This window comes from Ailuropoda melanoleuca, chromosome 4 (genome assembly GCF_002007445.2).
Source record: "Ailuropoda melanoleuca isolate Jingjing chromosome 4, ASM200744v2, whole genome shotgun sequence".
In the NCBI taxonomy this organism is placed as follows: Eukaryota; Metazoa; Chordata; class Mammalia; order Carnivora; family Ursidae; genus Ailuropoda; species Ailuropoda melanoleuca.
This window is the reverse complement of record NC_048221.1, coordinates 91,390,655-91,405,537: the sequence shown is the minus strand read 5'-3', so window position 1 is coordinate 91,405,537 and position 14,883 is coordinate 91,390,655. Positions and strand designations below refer to the sequence as shown.

Below are 14,883 nucleotides of genomic sequence, written 5' to 3'. Positions count from 1 at the left end.
TGAAGCTGGTCGGCTGTTTGAATGCTACGTTGTATAGGATCCCATGCCTTAGGTCGGGTGCTCTATAAACCCTGGGATAGTGATGCTGGCTGAGGACTCTATGGACAGGAAAGGAAAATTCACACCTAAAATTGATGTCTAGTCCTATGAGAATAAATCATTGGCCCTTCCAGGATGGAGGGTGTTCAATGTGGTCAACTTGCTGCATGGCTGGTTGGCCTCCTTGAAGAATAATGCCATACGGGGAGCTCAGCACTGGTCTGTGTTGCTGACAGGTTGGGCATTCAGAGGTGGCAGTAGCTAGATGAACCTTGGAAAGTGGAGGTCTATACCATCGGCACTATGCACAGCTGCCGTCTCTGCCACTGTGACCACTCTATTCGTGGGTCTGTCGTGCCGGTTCTGTGGCAGACTAAGGACTCGCTAACATCAACTGGCCAACTTTTAGGGTGAATGCTTTTTGTGGGGTATTAGCAAATGATACAAATACCTTCATACTTGAGGCCCACTTTCATTATGTCCATACACTACTACCCCAGCCCTTCTTGTCTATGATTTTTTTCTTTATAGTCCATTTGCCACTTCGTGAGTCCATATAGATTATCATCCTGGACCACCTTTTCTTCCACACGAACTCAGACCTCTGTCCATTGGGAGGATTGCCCTTTGTCACCGTCTTCCGAACCCCCCCCCATCAGATCATCATCACAGTCTGAGGCTTTCTCTACCCAACTCCACTTCCTTTTTCTTTCATCTTGCATGGGATTACTACCCCCGCCCCTCTTCTCAACAAACCCCTTCCACTCCTAATTCTGTCTCAGTATCAGCTTTCCAGAGAACCCAGCGGACATGTTCTCCCTTTGGAGGAGTGGTTCCCAGGAGAATAAAGGAGGAAGAGCTGTGTGCATGTGCAGCGTGAGGCTATATAAAACGAGTGAACTGTAACTGCTTCATGTCAGGGGTGGGCAATGAGAATGAGGATAGGAGGAAGAATTCAGAACGAGAAGGGGTGAAAGAATGTAAGTCTTCTCCTCTACCCTTCAGAAGTTTTGGAAAAATTGGTGAGTTTGTCAGATTTCCCAGCTATCCAGGTATACAGGAATAGAGCCATTTTGTTTGGATGCTACAAGAAAAGGTAACCGTGGAAGGCTGGAGAATTCCTGCTACAGTAGATGCTAAATGTAGCAAGGTATTCAAATGACACCCAGAGGAAAAGTGTGAGGAATAGAAGACAACATGTCACATTGATTAAAAGGGCAAAATCGGGGTTCGAATCCCATCTCTGCTATTCTGGTCATATAAGCTTGGCTAATTTATTTCACCCTCGTGAGCCTCAGTGTCCTCAGCTGTAAAATGGGGGTAATAAAAGAAACTACCTCACAGGGTTAGGATGAGGTTGAAATAAAACAATGCTTGCTCAGCCCTTAGCACAGTGCCTGGCCCAGGCTACCTAGTCTGTAAATGGTTGTTATTTTATTAAATCCGAGAACACTCCAATATCACACGTGTCACTCTTCAAGAAATAAACGATAGCACGCATTTTTCCCCAGAATTGCAGACGTGGTTAACACTGTGCCGCCCAAACTGTACCATCTTTGCCCTTGCAAACAAATCTGTTCATAAAATAACTTCAGTCCCCCGCTCATCCCCCAGGAAAGACAAAAGATGTTAAAGAAGCAAGACCAGGGGCGCCTGGGTAGCGNGTCTGTAAATGGTTGTTATTTTATTAAATCCGAGAACACTCCAATATCACACGTGTCACTCTTCAAGAAATAAACGATAGCACGCATTTTTCCCCAGAATTGCAGACGTGGTTAACACTGTGCCGCCCAAACTGTACCATCTTTGCCCTTGCAAACAAATCTGTTCATAAAATAACTTCAGTCCCCCGCTCAACCCCCAGGAAAGACAAAAGATGTTAAAGAAGCAAGACCAGGGTTCTTCATTATGCCCGCACACATAGATACATTGTTGCTGTAGTTCAAGCAGGACCTGTAGTTAGGGGAACTTTCAAAAAGAGGGGCATACTCGGTGCATCAGAAAGTCTGCACTCCTTCAACCCTGTACGTGCCACATGGNAAAAAAATAAAAAAAATCTTTAAAAAAAAAAAAAATCTTTAAAAAAAAAAAAAAAAGAAGCAAGACCAGGGTTCTTCATTATTCCCGCACACATAGATACATTGTTGCTGTAGTTCAAGCAGGACCTGTAGTTAGGGGAACTTTCAAAAAGCGGGGCGTACTCGGTGCATCAGAGAGTCTGCACTCCTTCAACCCTGTACGTGCCACATGGCAAATTAAACATCTCACATACCCCTCCACACCATTACACTGAACATGTGCCATAGTGTTTCATCAGCGCTTAATCATGTGGGAAAGCCACAATGAGAAAGTAGGGGATATCTAAATTGCTTACCCCCCCAGCCAGGGGCAGTTGGGGGCATACATTTATTTCCTGGTTTGTATCGCGTTGATTGCAGCTGTTATCGGCAAAAGCGATCGCATTGCTGCCGGAGACGTAGGGAACAAAGAGAAAAGGCATCACACCAAGTAAAAAGTGGAAGGAGCCCCGGGAGAAACTTGTATTCCATCCCAGGACCGGGACTTCTGCTGTGTTGCTCTTAATTCCCCACATCAAAGCCTTCACATCCCCTTGTCCCCCTTGGCGCAGACATCGGCTTCCATTCCCTGAGTGTTTGCCTCAGATTGGGAGTGTATCTCGTCTCCTCAGCCTCCGGGGTTCTTCTCCTGATCGCTGGTAAGGATCTTCAAAACTGTGGTCTGTACCTGAAGTGGCCCAAAGACCACCAAGCAGGAGAACTTGTATATTATATGCATTAAAAGTTTGCTTTGCTTTGTGATTTCTCACCCTAGTACAATCTTCATACATAGTAATAACCTCTTGAGCTTTTATTATGTGCCAGGAACTGTCCTCAGGTATTTACATAAACTTTTAGTGTCATCCTCATGTTAACCCTATGTAGTAGTATTTATACACCCATTTCGCTGATAGAGAGACAGAGGCTAAGTTAAGTAACTGGCTGAAGTTACTTCATCGAACCAGGAAATAAATGCTCTGTTGCTAAACTGCATCCCACTGATAACTCCCTGGGGGAGACTGAACTCCAGGAGAGCCTCCCCGCCCTTCATTATGATACTCCCTCGGGAGTCCGCTCAGTTCCTTCTATTACTGAAACAGGCCCTAAGAATGTGGCTGAATGTTAGTCTCTTTGAACATGCCTGTATTTCCGCTTCTGAAACAAGTGTGATGCTTTTTTAAAATCAGGAAAACATAAAGATATATAAAAAGTAAAATGTTTTAAATTAATCTATAAGAAAGATCCTCGGGCCTTTGGCAGAAATGCACCATTCTTATTTTTAAAGTGTATAACCTTTGAAAGCCTCATTCCCTAGAACAGCTCATTACAAATGTTGACATACATAGGACATCACCCAGGGATCTAGTTAAACTTCACGGTCTGACTCAGAGATCTGGGTTGGAACCCCAGCTTCCTGGAACAGACTCCCAGGGGATGTTGCCGTTGTGGTCTGGGGACCCCACTTTTAGTTGCACTTCCACATTTCTATGCTGCTACAAACATACCCAGCCTTTCGGCCACAGCGGGAACCTAACCCTTTAGCCCCACGCAGACTACGCGCCCTTCCGTATCCCACACAAGCCCTACTCCTACTGCCAGAGCCACCACCCCAGCCTGACTTGTTCCCTTGGAGTTCCTCTCCCTGCCTTAGGGTCACTAAGGACTCTGGCGGATGTTAAGGGCGTTTCTCGCTCCTTGCACTACATCAAGACTGATGCTCTCTACTCTCAACTGAGTCTCCAAAATGCCTACTCCAAACCTCCTCTGTCCTCGGGCCCCAACTATTCTTCTCACTGAGCTGGAGACTTTATCACTCACTTCAGAGAGAGATGTCAGAAGGCATTCAGCCTAAGCTCTGTCTTCTCTCTCCCATCAAACTCTCAAGGACTCTATAGCTACATGCGTCTGTATGTCCTTTTCTGCATCAGTGGTGTCCCTCCTGCTTTCCCTGGCAACCCTCTGTCTGGCCCGGTGATCCAATCCTTCCTCGCCCTCTCCAAAACCCTCCTTGCTCATTTTCCTCCTCTCTTCTCTCTAGCGTATTCCTGCCCTCCATCTACGGCTAACAAATGCACAGTCCTTCACTAGGGGAAAAATCTTTCATGTGGTTCTAGCCACTCCTCTGAACCCCACCTCCGCCTGGATGACTCAAAACTCATCACATATGAGCACAACGAAACCCCTGACTCCTACTCCCTACCACGCCCCACATCTGGGCCTCGTCCAGTCTTCCCGTATCAGCAATTGGTTTTACTGTTTATGCAGTCCCTCAGGCCAAAAACCTAGAAATCATCTTTCATTGGTCTTTTCCTCTTATCTTCACCATCATTTAGCACATCCTATTGTAATTCTACCACCGACTCATTCCCCAAATCTGACCCCTTCTCTCCATTTTCAAGGTTACCCAGTCTAAGCCAGGCTTACCCCTTGCCTGAATTACTCAGCAGCTTCTCAAGTGTCCAAGCTTGAACTCTTGCTTTCTTCTACCGTCCGTTCTTCACAAAGCAGCCGAAGAGAATTTGAAAGTTGTAAATCTGATCATGTCACTTCCTTGTTTAAAATCCACTAGGCTGTTTGTCCTCTTGCATGTAGAATAAAATCCGAAGTCCTTCCCTGTGCCTCTTGGATGTCTCTCATCACTTTCCCTGTAGTTTATCAAGCACCAGACACATTTTCCTTTTTGTTCCTTGAGAATGCACTCAATCCTGCTTCAGGATCTATGCACTTTTTCTTTACATAGACGGGAATGTGCTTATTTCATAACACGCCCGCCTTATTCACATAGCAGTGAACAAGCAGGTAGTGGGCTCTAATGAAAATGGTCCTATTGAACAAATAAATAAATGAGTTTTCTATTATTCCTGGAAGCTACAAACTGGTTCTCTACTCTATAATTCACTGTAACAAACATCTAGAATGAATAGTCTGCAACCACTGCTTCCCCCTTTCACACCTTCGCGCCCCATTGTCTCTGTGCTGTGACTTTTCCCCTTGACCACCTTCTGAAACTGTTCCCTTGAAGGTCACTATGGCGCTTTAATCACCAAACCCAACTGCCTTTTTGAGGCCTCAGCCTCCTTAAGCTCTACGCATTTGACACTTTTGACCACTTCCTTTTTCTTGTAGAACCGCCCTTCTCCCTAGGCTTCCAACAGTCATCTATAAACCACATCTTTGTCAATCCCTTTGCTGGCTCCTCTTCCTGCTCCAAATTTCCACCATGGTTCTTCCCAGTGGTTTGAGATGAAGCTGTATTGATGTCTTAATTCTACGTATTCGCTTTTGGTGAATACGTCTCCTTAGACCTCAGCTCTTACTTCTTTGTTCGGGACTCTAAGCAGATTCCTGCATCTCCCCTCACTCCTTATTTTCAAACTCATGTCCCAAACCTGCCCTCACTCTGTGACTTTCTTTTTTCTGTTAAGGAACTGCTGTCCTCAGAGGATCAAGACACTATAGTCGTCCCTGCGTGCCTTTTACTCACCATCTTATTTAGTGATCACGACCAGTAGATTCTTCCTTTGAAATAGTTGTGTTCATCCTTATCTCTGCTACCTACGCATTATTACCTCCCATACAGATAAACTACAATAGTCCCCAACTGATTACCCTGTCCCTTGAGTCACTGTCCTATAAGCTCCCTCTGTCCTGGCCCCTTTTAATAAATGGTCCCATTGCCTACAAGGAAAAAGAGAAAGCTCAAATTCATTAGCTTTACATTTGGCACAAATAGAGCCTCCAGTTAGTTTTCTAGACTTTCCTCAATGTTTCCACTTTCTTACTTTTTAAGAGATTTTCTACAAATGGAAGTATAATCTCATCACAGTGGTCATCCCTGCAGCTCATGGGCATTATCTTTATAAACAGATGCTAATCCCAGGGGGGCATGATCGAGTCTTGACTCTTTTGTGTCTGCATAAGCCCTCAGGAAATGATCAATTAAAGTTTGTCCAATCAACTTCTTTTGAAGCCTAAGACTGCTAGATTCATTGTTTGCAGGGCAGAAGAATCGGATAACAGATGGAAGAAGTGAACCATTACATAAATAAATATGATTGGAACTTCTGCAAAGTTTAATATTAACAGCTATGTGTACAATCAACTGAAATTTTTGTTTTATTTATTTATATTTATTTATATTTTTATTTATTTATTTATTTATTTATAAATATTTATTTATTTGAAAAAGCTTTTTTTCAAATGTAGGTAAAATTCAACTGAAGTTTCAACCCCAGAAAGTCTCTCTCATCCTCAGAAAGTGTTCTCTTGGTGTTCTATCCCATCTAATCATCAGCTATGGATCACCTCCCCTGAACAATCACATTTCTTGAAAGAAAAGTACACTCCTGCCCTTTCAAAAGTACACATTTACCCAGGTTGAACTCACATTTCTTCGTTTACCACATTGTGGACTCAGTAGATACTGGATGTGTGAGAGAATGAATGCATAGACCCTTGCTCTCCCTGGGTGTTCTCATCTATTAATATCGTTTCAAATACCCCCCAGACAAGCTCTTGACTCTGAAATCTAAAACCTTTGACCTTTCTTCTTTGCTCCAATCCTGTAGATCCCCTCACCAGTGAGCAGTTAGATTCCTAACTAGAATTCTAAACTCAGTTTTGGTTTTTGCTTTTGATCTAAGTGCATTCTTTTTTTCCACCAACTAGGCTGTTCTTTTATTCCTTATACTCGTCAATGAAGTGACCATCTTCCAGGTGCTAAGTCATAAACTGGAAATCATCTGAGATTCCTTCTTCCTGTTGATTATTTTCCCTAAATATCTTCAAATCTTTCTCCTACCCTCTTTGCCGACTCATCCTTCAAGACTTCATTTTAAAAAAAAGCAAAAAACAAAAACTTTGCTCAGTTGTTAGCATTTCTAGGAAGGCTTCACTGCATAGCCCATTTCCCCTTCTTCACGCATCATAGCACTCAGCGATCACAAGATGTTGAAGACATCAGCTTAAGAGCCCTCTGAGGGCAGAGAGTAAGGCTTAGCCACGTCTTATCCTGGCACAGTTTCTTATGTATGGTGTCCCTTCTGTAAATATTTGTTCGACTGGTGATTGAAATGGACCCTCACTGGTGTGACTCTGTCGTGTCTTCCCTGGATTATGACAACAGGTTTGACTGCCACTATTCTCCCGGAGATGTCCAGCTCCATATACCCTTCACACTGTCCTCAGAATGTGCTTGTAAAACCCTAACGTGAACACTTTGTAGAGAGGCCCAGGGAGCAAGAGAAACAGGAAGGGAGGCTTACCTACAAGAGTAGGCTCTTTATCCAAGGGTCACTGTGACAGGAAGCAAATGACCAAACTGGGGCATGAGTCTTCTGGCCATATGTTGACCTCATTTGCAAAAACAAGACAACCAGAAAGCTATCTTCCTTGAGTGTCAAGACATTGACAAAAAATAAAAAATCCACAGTGATACCAGATTTGCCGTTCTTCTTCTGAATTACTACCAGACCAGAGTCCATTTAAAAGGATAAGGAAAACCCTAAAAGATTCTGATATTTCTGGTTGTTGGTCATGGAGTTGAGGTGTCTAAAAAAGCAAAATAGACATTCGTGGAGATTTCGGAGGTTAGAGTATTAATGAGGTTCACTTCTGCTGCCTTTCTTTTTCCACGTTGACTCAATCAGGATGGTGAAGGCCTTAATACTGCAAAAACAAACAACCCCAAACCCCAGTGGCTTAAAAGCCTTGGAAATCTGGGATGTCTTCTATACTAACAGCACATCTCAGTTTGGACTAGCTACTTTCAAGTGCTCAGGGGCCACACCGTGGCTGCACAGTAGATCTGGACATTGACAGAGAAAAGAGAGCTCAGGAGGGTGGTAAAGCTACAATGAAATGCTCATCGCAAAACTGGTCACATGGAGACACCCAATCCCAAGGGCCGGGAAGTGCTATCCAGCCATGTTCCTGGGAGGGAGCTGGGACTGTGCCCTGAGCAGCCCCCAGGACTGTCACATAGACCCCCACGAATAATAGCTCCCTGTCCCAACAATAGCTACTGTAACCATTATGTTGAAAAACTAGACTCCTAGGAGGCAATCAGAATAAGCCTTTATTTTTTTCCTCCCACAATCCATTCAAATCAGTTCTGTGGAGCTGGATCTTTCCCACCCTGGGACGGACCCTCAAGCAGGTGCCATCATATGTTCCAGTCTCTCTGAAGTAATAAAAAGTCCTCAGTCATTTCAAGTCACAAAACCATTTCAACTGAGTAATTAAAATGTAGCATTCCTTATAATACTCTGAACCCCATTGAGGGTTAGGGAGTCTGTTTCCCACAGATCAGGCCTGTGAGGCTGGAGAGGTCTGTCTAGGGAAAGGGTGCACACATGGTAAAGGCCTCGCCATTTCCCTGCCCTATGCCTCTGCCCCTGCTTCCTTCAGCTCCTCCAGAAGTCCCGTGAGGAGCAGGGAGGCAAGGAATGAGAAAGGTTTCACTTCACTGGTACCAGGTTGGTCTCCTCTTACCTTGCCCAAGTTCAAAGCTGCCTCTTCAGGGAGGTTCTGGTTGGTTTCCAGAGACACCACCCCCTGCCCCAACAACATTAGGATGCACTTCCCGCGGTGCTGCGCCTACAATTTGCCCTTCAGCCTCTCGGAATCCAATGGTCCATTTCCGTCAAGCTCATATCCCCTCTGTTCAGGCAATCTTCTTTGGCAAGATTTCTTAAAGCCTACATGGCCCTCTCTCCCTTGGAGCCCACAGTGGGAAACACGCAGCAATCTAGGAGCACAGGCCATTTCCGGTGCAGTCCCCTCTCCTTGCCTCTGCCACCAGGGCACCTGTGAACCACAGCCTCCGGCCTTTAAGCTTTTTCCAGCCATGATCTACCACCAGCTTCTGGATTACATAGATTCCACTGGGTACAGGTCAAGGTCAGAACCTTCTTGAAGCCCTTCACAGTCTATTTAGGATGAAGGGAAGTCCCAGCAAACCACCCCCACAGGGTGGAAAGGAAAATTCCTTTGCTTTGCAACTGCTTTCCCCAAAGAAACAATCTTCCTAATTACCAACAGATCTCTTCAACTCTTTCAGACCTTCTAGATGAAAGAAGCGTGAAGGGTTGCAGAACTGGCTTTTGGCCACCCTTTTCCAAGGTTGGGGGTTTTTTTCCTGTGTATACATCCAATGCTATCAGCAAAGTTAAGTTTTCTTTTTTAAAAAGATTTATTTATTTGTTTGTTTATTTTAGAGGGAGAAAGAGCATGGAGGGACAGAGGGAGAGGGAGACACTTAAACAGACTCCACACTGAGTGTGGGAGGGACAGACGGAGGGACAGAGGGAGAGGGAGACACTTAGCAGACCCCACACTGAGCATGGAGCGTGTTTCAGGGCTTGATCTCACAACCCCAGCTGAAGCCAAGAGTCGGACACTTAAACGACTGTGCCACCCAGGCACCCCAAGGTTTTAAAAGTTTTAAGTACATGTATGAGTGCACAAGTGTGTATACACGTGCACGCACACACACACACACACATATACATATATATGTGTTAGAGCACAGACTCCTCAGAAACCTTGAAACCAATATCAGCAGGGCAGAAACCTGGAGGTTTTCCTTTAAACGAACAAAAGCCTAGAGCCCAGTGTGGTGGCTGGCTGTGGCCCGGCCTGACAGGAAATGTTACTGCAGCTGACCTAGCCGGAGTGGTGGGTTCAGTAACAGGGTGTTCCTGCCTCAACCCGACGGAGAGCCAAAAGGTGGTAAGAGCCAAATATACCCTCCATGACAGAGCAGAGCACGGAAGCACATGAATTCAGAAGCCATTCGGCCCCGATGGGACTCTTATGAGGTTACTGGCCCAGGGGTCTTGGTCAATTTGACCAAACGTGTTTTCTTCATTGGCAAAGTGGGCATAAAGCTGCCTTGCATCATCACTGTTGTATAAATTAAGGGGGGGAAATTGTGTGTATGTAGCAAAGTTCCTGGCGTTCAGGGTCAGCACTGATTAAACTCTGTCCCGTATTATAAAGGGGAAATTTAAAGTGGGGATTAAGAGCTTGAATTCTGGGGCCAAACTGGGCCAGAACTCCCGTTGTGACAATTCCTAGCGATGTGACCTGGGACAAGTCACTTCACCCCTCTGTGCCACAAGTTCCTCTTCCATTAAATGGGAATAATATGGCATAAATCTCCCAGAGTTATTATGAACGTTAACCCAGTTTCTATCTGCAAAGTACTCAGAATGGTGGGTGACAGGAGAGCGACCGGAAGAGTTTGCTGTCATAGCTGCAATGATCTCTCTAAGGTCAAGTCAGGGTACAGGAGCCTTCTGACTGTGACTAGCCATGACTTCATTTACTAACCAGCTATTTATAGAGCACCTGTCAGCACGAGCACTTGAACTAGGTGTTAGGCAGGCATTGAAAAAACAAACACTTTTCTGCCCCCAAAGACCACAAACCCTCAAACAGGAAGGATGGTTAATAACATCAACCAGCATGGTACATGACTAGATGGTACGAATAGATGGGAGAGAAATTCAGAGGCATAGGGTCTACCTGAGTGGAGGCAAGTACAAAGAGAGAAGGAATAGCAAAATCATTAAGTTGCATCTTGCAGGAAGAGTAAGAGACATCAAACAGAATGCCCTAGGCCTTGGAAGGGTGCGCACAAGAGGCAGTTACAGAGGTGTGATGGTCATCCCAAGGACCGGTGACGGGACAGTATGTCTGGAAGGGAAGGCAGGAAAAGAAAAATCTGGTAGGGAATAAGCGGGGGCCAGTTGGTGAAGGGCCTTCACCCTGGGCTAGTGCCTGCCATGTCTAGGCAGCGGGGATTCAGAGTTCACTGGTAGTTTTAAACCTTAATGTTGACAAAAATTCCCCATCTATTTAAAAAAAAAGTAGAAGTGCAAACTTAGAGCCCCCTCTGCACACACCTGAAGTCAGAATCCCCGAATCTGAGGCTCAGGCAGGCGTTCAGTGAAAGAATCCACAGCCCCTGTGACATTGACCCAAAGCTGAAACCCACTGCTGCAGAGCCTTCCAAGCCCGACGACCGTGAGCAGCTTCCATGGTAGAGGGCTCAAAAGGAAAGGAAACAAAGACTTGTTGAGTGCCCACACTCAGTGCCAGGTGACCCACAGCTATGATTTCAGTTAGTCCCAACAACAGCTCTGTGAGAAGGACGTCATGATTCTTGTCGCAGGCCTAAAAAAGCTGTTAGCTCAGACATGTTGCAAATGCAGAAAGTCACAGACTGGGCATGCAAACACAGGTCCTGGGCTCCAGGACCACTGTGTTCCCACCGTAACACATAAACCTCCCAATAAACACCTGAGTGCATTTTTCCGGACACTTAGCACAGCTCATGAACACTCATCCCATCCTCATTTCCCTCCTCCAGTGGTGTCTAAATTTTACCTTTCCTGGGTCCTGAAACTGAGCCCAAACCACTGAGGGCTGTCACTTCAAGCTAAGTTTATTTTTCAAAGCAGGCATCTCCTATCTTTCTCTTTCTCCCACCCTTTTCTCTACGATTTCCCCTAATCCACCCTACAGAGTTTTGAAACTCTTCGTTTTCAGGAGAAGAACACAAAATAGAACCTGAAATCTTAAATAATTCCATTTGCGGTTTTCTTTTACCCTAAAGCTGATGTAGGGTGGCAACAGGGGGGTTTTGTCCAGGGTAGACTTTGTACAAAATCCAAAGGACGTGATGTCAATGCTCTGTTTAGCTTTTTCTGTGTGTTTTTTTGTTGTTGTTGCTGTTGTTTTAAGATTTTATTTATTTATTTGACAGACAGAGAGACAGCCAGTGAGAGAGGGAACACAAGCAGGGGGAGTGGGAGAGGAAGAAGCAGGCTCATAGCAGAGGAGCCTGATGTGGGGCTCGATCCCGGAACGCCAGGATCACGCCCTGAGCCGAAGGCAGACGCTTAACGACTGCGCCACCCAGGCGCCCCTTTCTGTGTTTTTTTTTTTAAGATTTTATTTATTTATTTAGAGAGAGAGAGAGAGCGGGGGGAGGGGGAAAAGGGAGAGGAAGAGAGAGAATCTCAAGCAGACTCCGCACTGAGTGCAGAGCCCGATGCCGGGCTTTTTTCACCACCCTGAGATCATGACCTGAGATGAAATCAGCAGTCAGACACTTAAGCCACTGAGCCACCCAGGCGCCCCTTAGCTTTTTCTAATGTCCACCACTAGACATTAGAACACTGGGAAACTGTTCATTATTTTAATCGAAGCAAGTTCCTCATTTTGAAAGCCAGCCTCTGCTGGTAGAACTTCAGCCACTGTATGTGTGTATGTGTCTGTTGTGTGTCTACAAGAGACACTTCACATCTTAAATCACTACTGTATTCTTTCTCCATGTGCATATAAGATTCTCACCTTACAATGCATCTTTCTATTTTTTTCCCAAAAGGGTGTTAGATTTTTCAGATCAAATGCTTTATTTTTCTAACTTGCTGCCAGTCACATGAAACAAGAAGATGTTTCCTTCCCTTTATATTACTTTCTTTTTCTTCCACAATTGATTATTTCACAATTTATTTTTCTCCCACTCTAAATTGGAATCCTGGGTAGATACTGAGCAGCCCTTCTTTCCGTCTTTAAATGTTCTCCAAATGGAATTGACAGTTTGTAAATTCCTGCATCCACCTCACTGAGGGAAATGTCCGTCAGCCTGGGGTTTGGTCTCATGAGGATTTTCCTATTACTATGCCTGAAAGGACCTGAGCATGATTTCTTAACCAGATAGATTCAGACATAGCATCTATGCCTGAACTCTAAATATCCACTTTGGCAAGTGACACTTTCATTTCAGCAGGAAGGATCAATAACCCATGTTAGGAAGCCATAATGACACTTTGAATTATCTACATACTGCTGGGTACCTAACCTACAACATGAATAGTGTCTTCTGGAGTAGAACAGTGCACATTCCACTCAACCATTTATAGCAGCCCTTCAGTGGGAAACTTATTTTCCCCTAATGTAAATAGTTTTCTGTATCCTTAATAGTTAATGGCCACTTAAAGATACTTGTGCTTGCCCGAACATTATAATCAAGGTCTTGTGAATTAAAAATTAGTGATACTTATTTTTTATTGTCCCCATATTTGTATTATTCCCTGGAATAGACTGATTTCGTTTTTTAAAACACATCCTAAAGTCATTGAGATCACTTGAGAGATGAGAGATCGCATTATCCTCAGGAAGTGAAAGTGGGTTGTAGGACAAGAGAGTCATCAATGGGAAGCAAAACTTCAGAACCACCACACCAAAGAGACGCTAAACACGGTCATGTTTATTTCAAAACATAAAGTTGACTCCATATTAATAAATACTTTTAACACTGAATGTAGAAAAACTATTGCGCATGATCTAAGAAGACAGCTTACTAAAGAATCAGAGGAAAGGTAATCTTTTACCCCTAGTCCATTAAGAAAACAATCTGGGAGTAGGAATAGCCTCATGGGTATTATGTGAAATGGGGGGAGGGAAAGAGAGGAGGTGATAAAATCAGGAAGAATTTTCTGCTCTCCTTTTCTCACTAGAGCCTTAAAGTTAGAAATCTGAAACTGAAAAAATGCACCTTCACACACATACCTGGGGTTTTTCTCAAATTGGGGGTAGAATCACTAGTTGGTGGACAGGGTCGAAGGTTGAAAACAGGTACCCAATATGAAACTGGGTCAGATCGCTCTGGTTGGTAATGGGTTCATGAGGCCCTGCAGAGGCCAAGCAAGAGCAGCTACAGCTTGGGCCTAAAGCTCAGGACAACCAGAGTATCGCTGACCGTGGAACTGGAGGCACTGCAGTGTGGACGGCCACCTCCAGGAGTTCTGTCTAGACTTAAGTCATCTCAGTGCTTTGTATAAGCCCATCATCCAGTCTGCCAGTCTTCAGTCCAGCCCCTGCAGCCGCTGGAATGGGGGTTGGGGGGGGCGGTACACCAGCCAGCCAGCCCCCAAGCCCTTCACCCAAGAAAGAAACCCATGGAGGGAACCCATCTGACCACTTTTTCCTGCAAACATTCAATCAAAACAGAACCTCAAAGATTTGGAGTTCCCCCTCCTAATTACAATCAATGGTAGAGAAATGCTCCAGAAAGGGACAAAGATACACCCGTCTCACATCAGCCTCAAGTGGGAGGGGAATATGCCTGCTCTGGATGGCTTCAGGGCACAGAAAAGACCCTCGGCTATTCCTGGCTTCCTTGGGTCATTTTCCCAGAAGATAGAACTTTCCAGGCTGTAGTAAGTGATAGAAGGCTTCAACCTAAAAGCCAACCCTGGGGCACTGGCTATGAGGAAATTTCTGGTCTGAGTGAGGAAGGAAGAAGAAAGTTCTCCTTCATGATACATGATCTAATGGCCAAGAGCAAGAGAAGGTGGCAAATGAGAACAAGAGGTTTATGCCTAGTCCCCTTAGTACCGATTAGGGACAGATTTAAAGGGAAGAATGTGTCGGGATCCAAGGGCCAAGATGAAGCCTAAGAGTGGCACGCACTTACTGGGTGACTAGAGACACTTTCACTTCCATGGGTATTAGAATCCCAGGGCTTTTGGTTTTGAAGCTTGGGCCTGGAGAGATGAAGCAGTGAGGCCAGGCCGCACAGCTTGTTACATCTGCTTGGGGGACACAGAGAGGCTTCAGTGAGCAATGTGGTTGGCGCTGGTGAACAGGACACAGCATGTGGTTAGCTACATTCAGAACCTCTGCAGACAAAAATTTCCCAACCCTGGGCCCTTTCTCATTGATGTGTCACCAGAAGTGGACAGTCCCAGACCGAGCTTATCCGTGGGGTACC

At 45.0% G+C, this 14,883-nt stretch overlaps 1 protein-coding gene across 1 annotated transcript in view; it reads right to left on the bottom strand.

Annotated features, from left to right (window-relative positions):
* Positions 1-13,357: 13,357 nt before the first annotated feature.
* Positions 13,358-14,883, bottom strand: part of PLEK (pleckstrin) — a 28,841-nt gene continuing 27,315 nt past the window's right edge. The window contains exon 10 of the transcript XR_004624947.1: positions 13,358-14,841. The gene's annotated coding sequence lies outside the window, so the exon portion shown is untranslated. The remainder of the gene's footprint in view (positions 14,842-14,883) is intronic.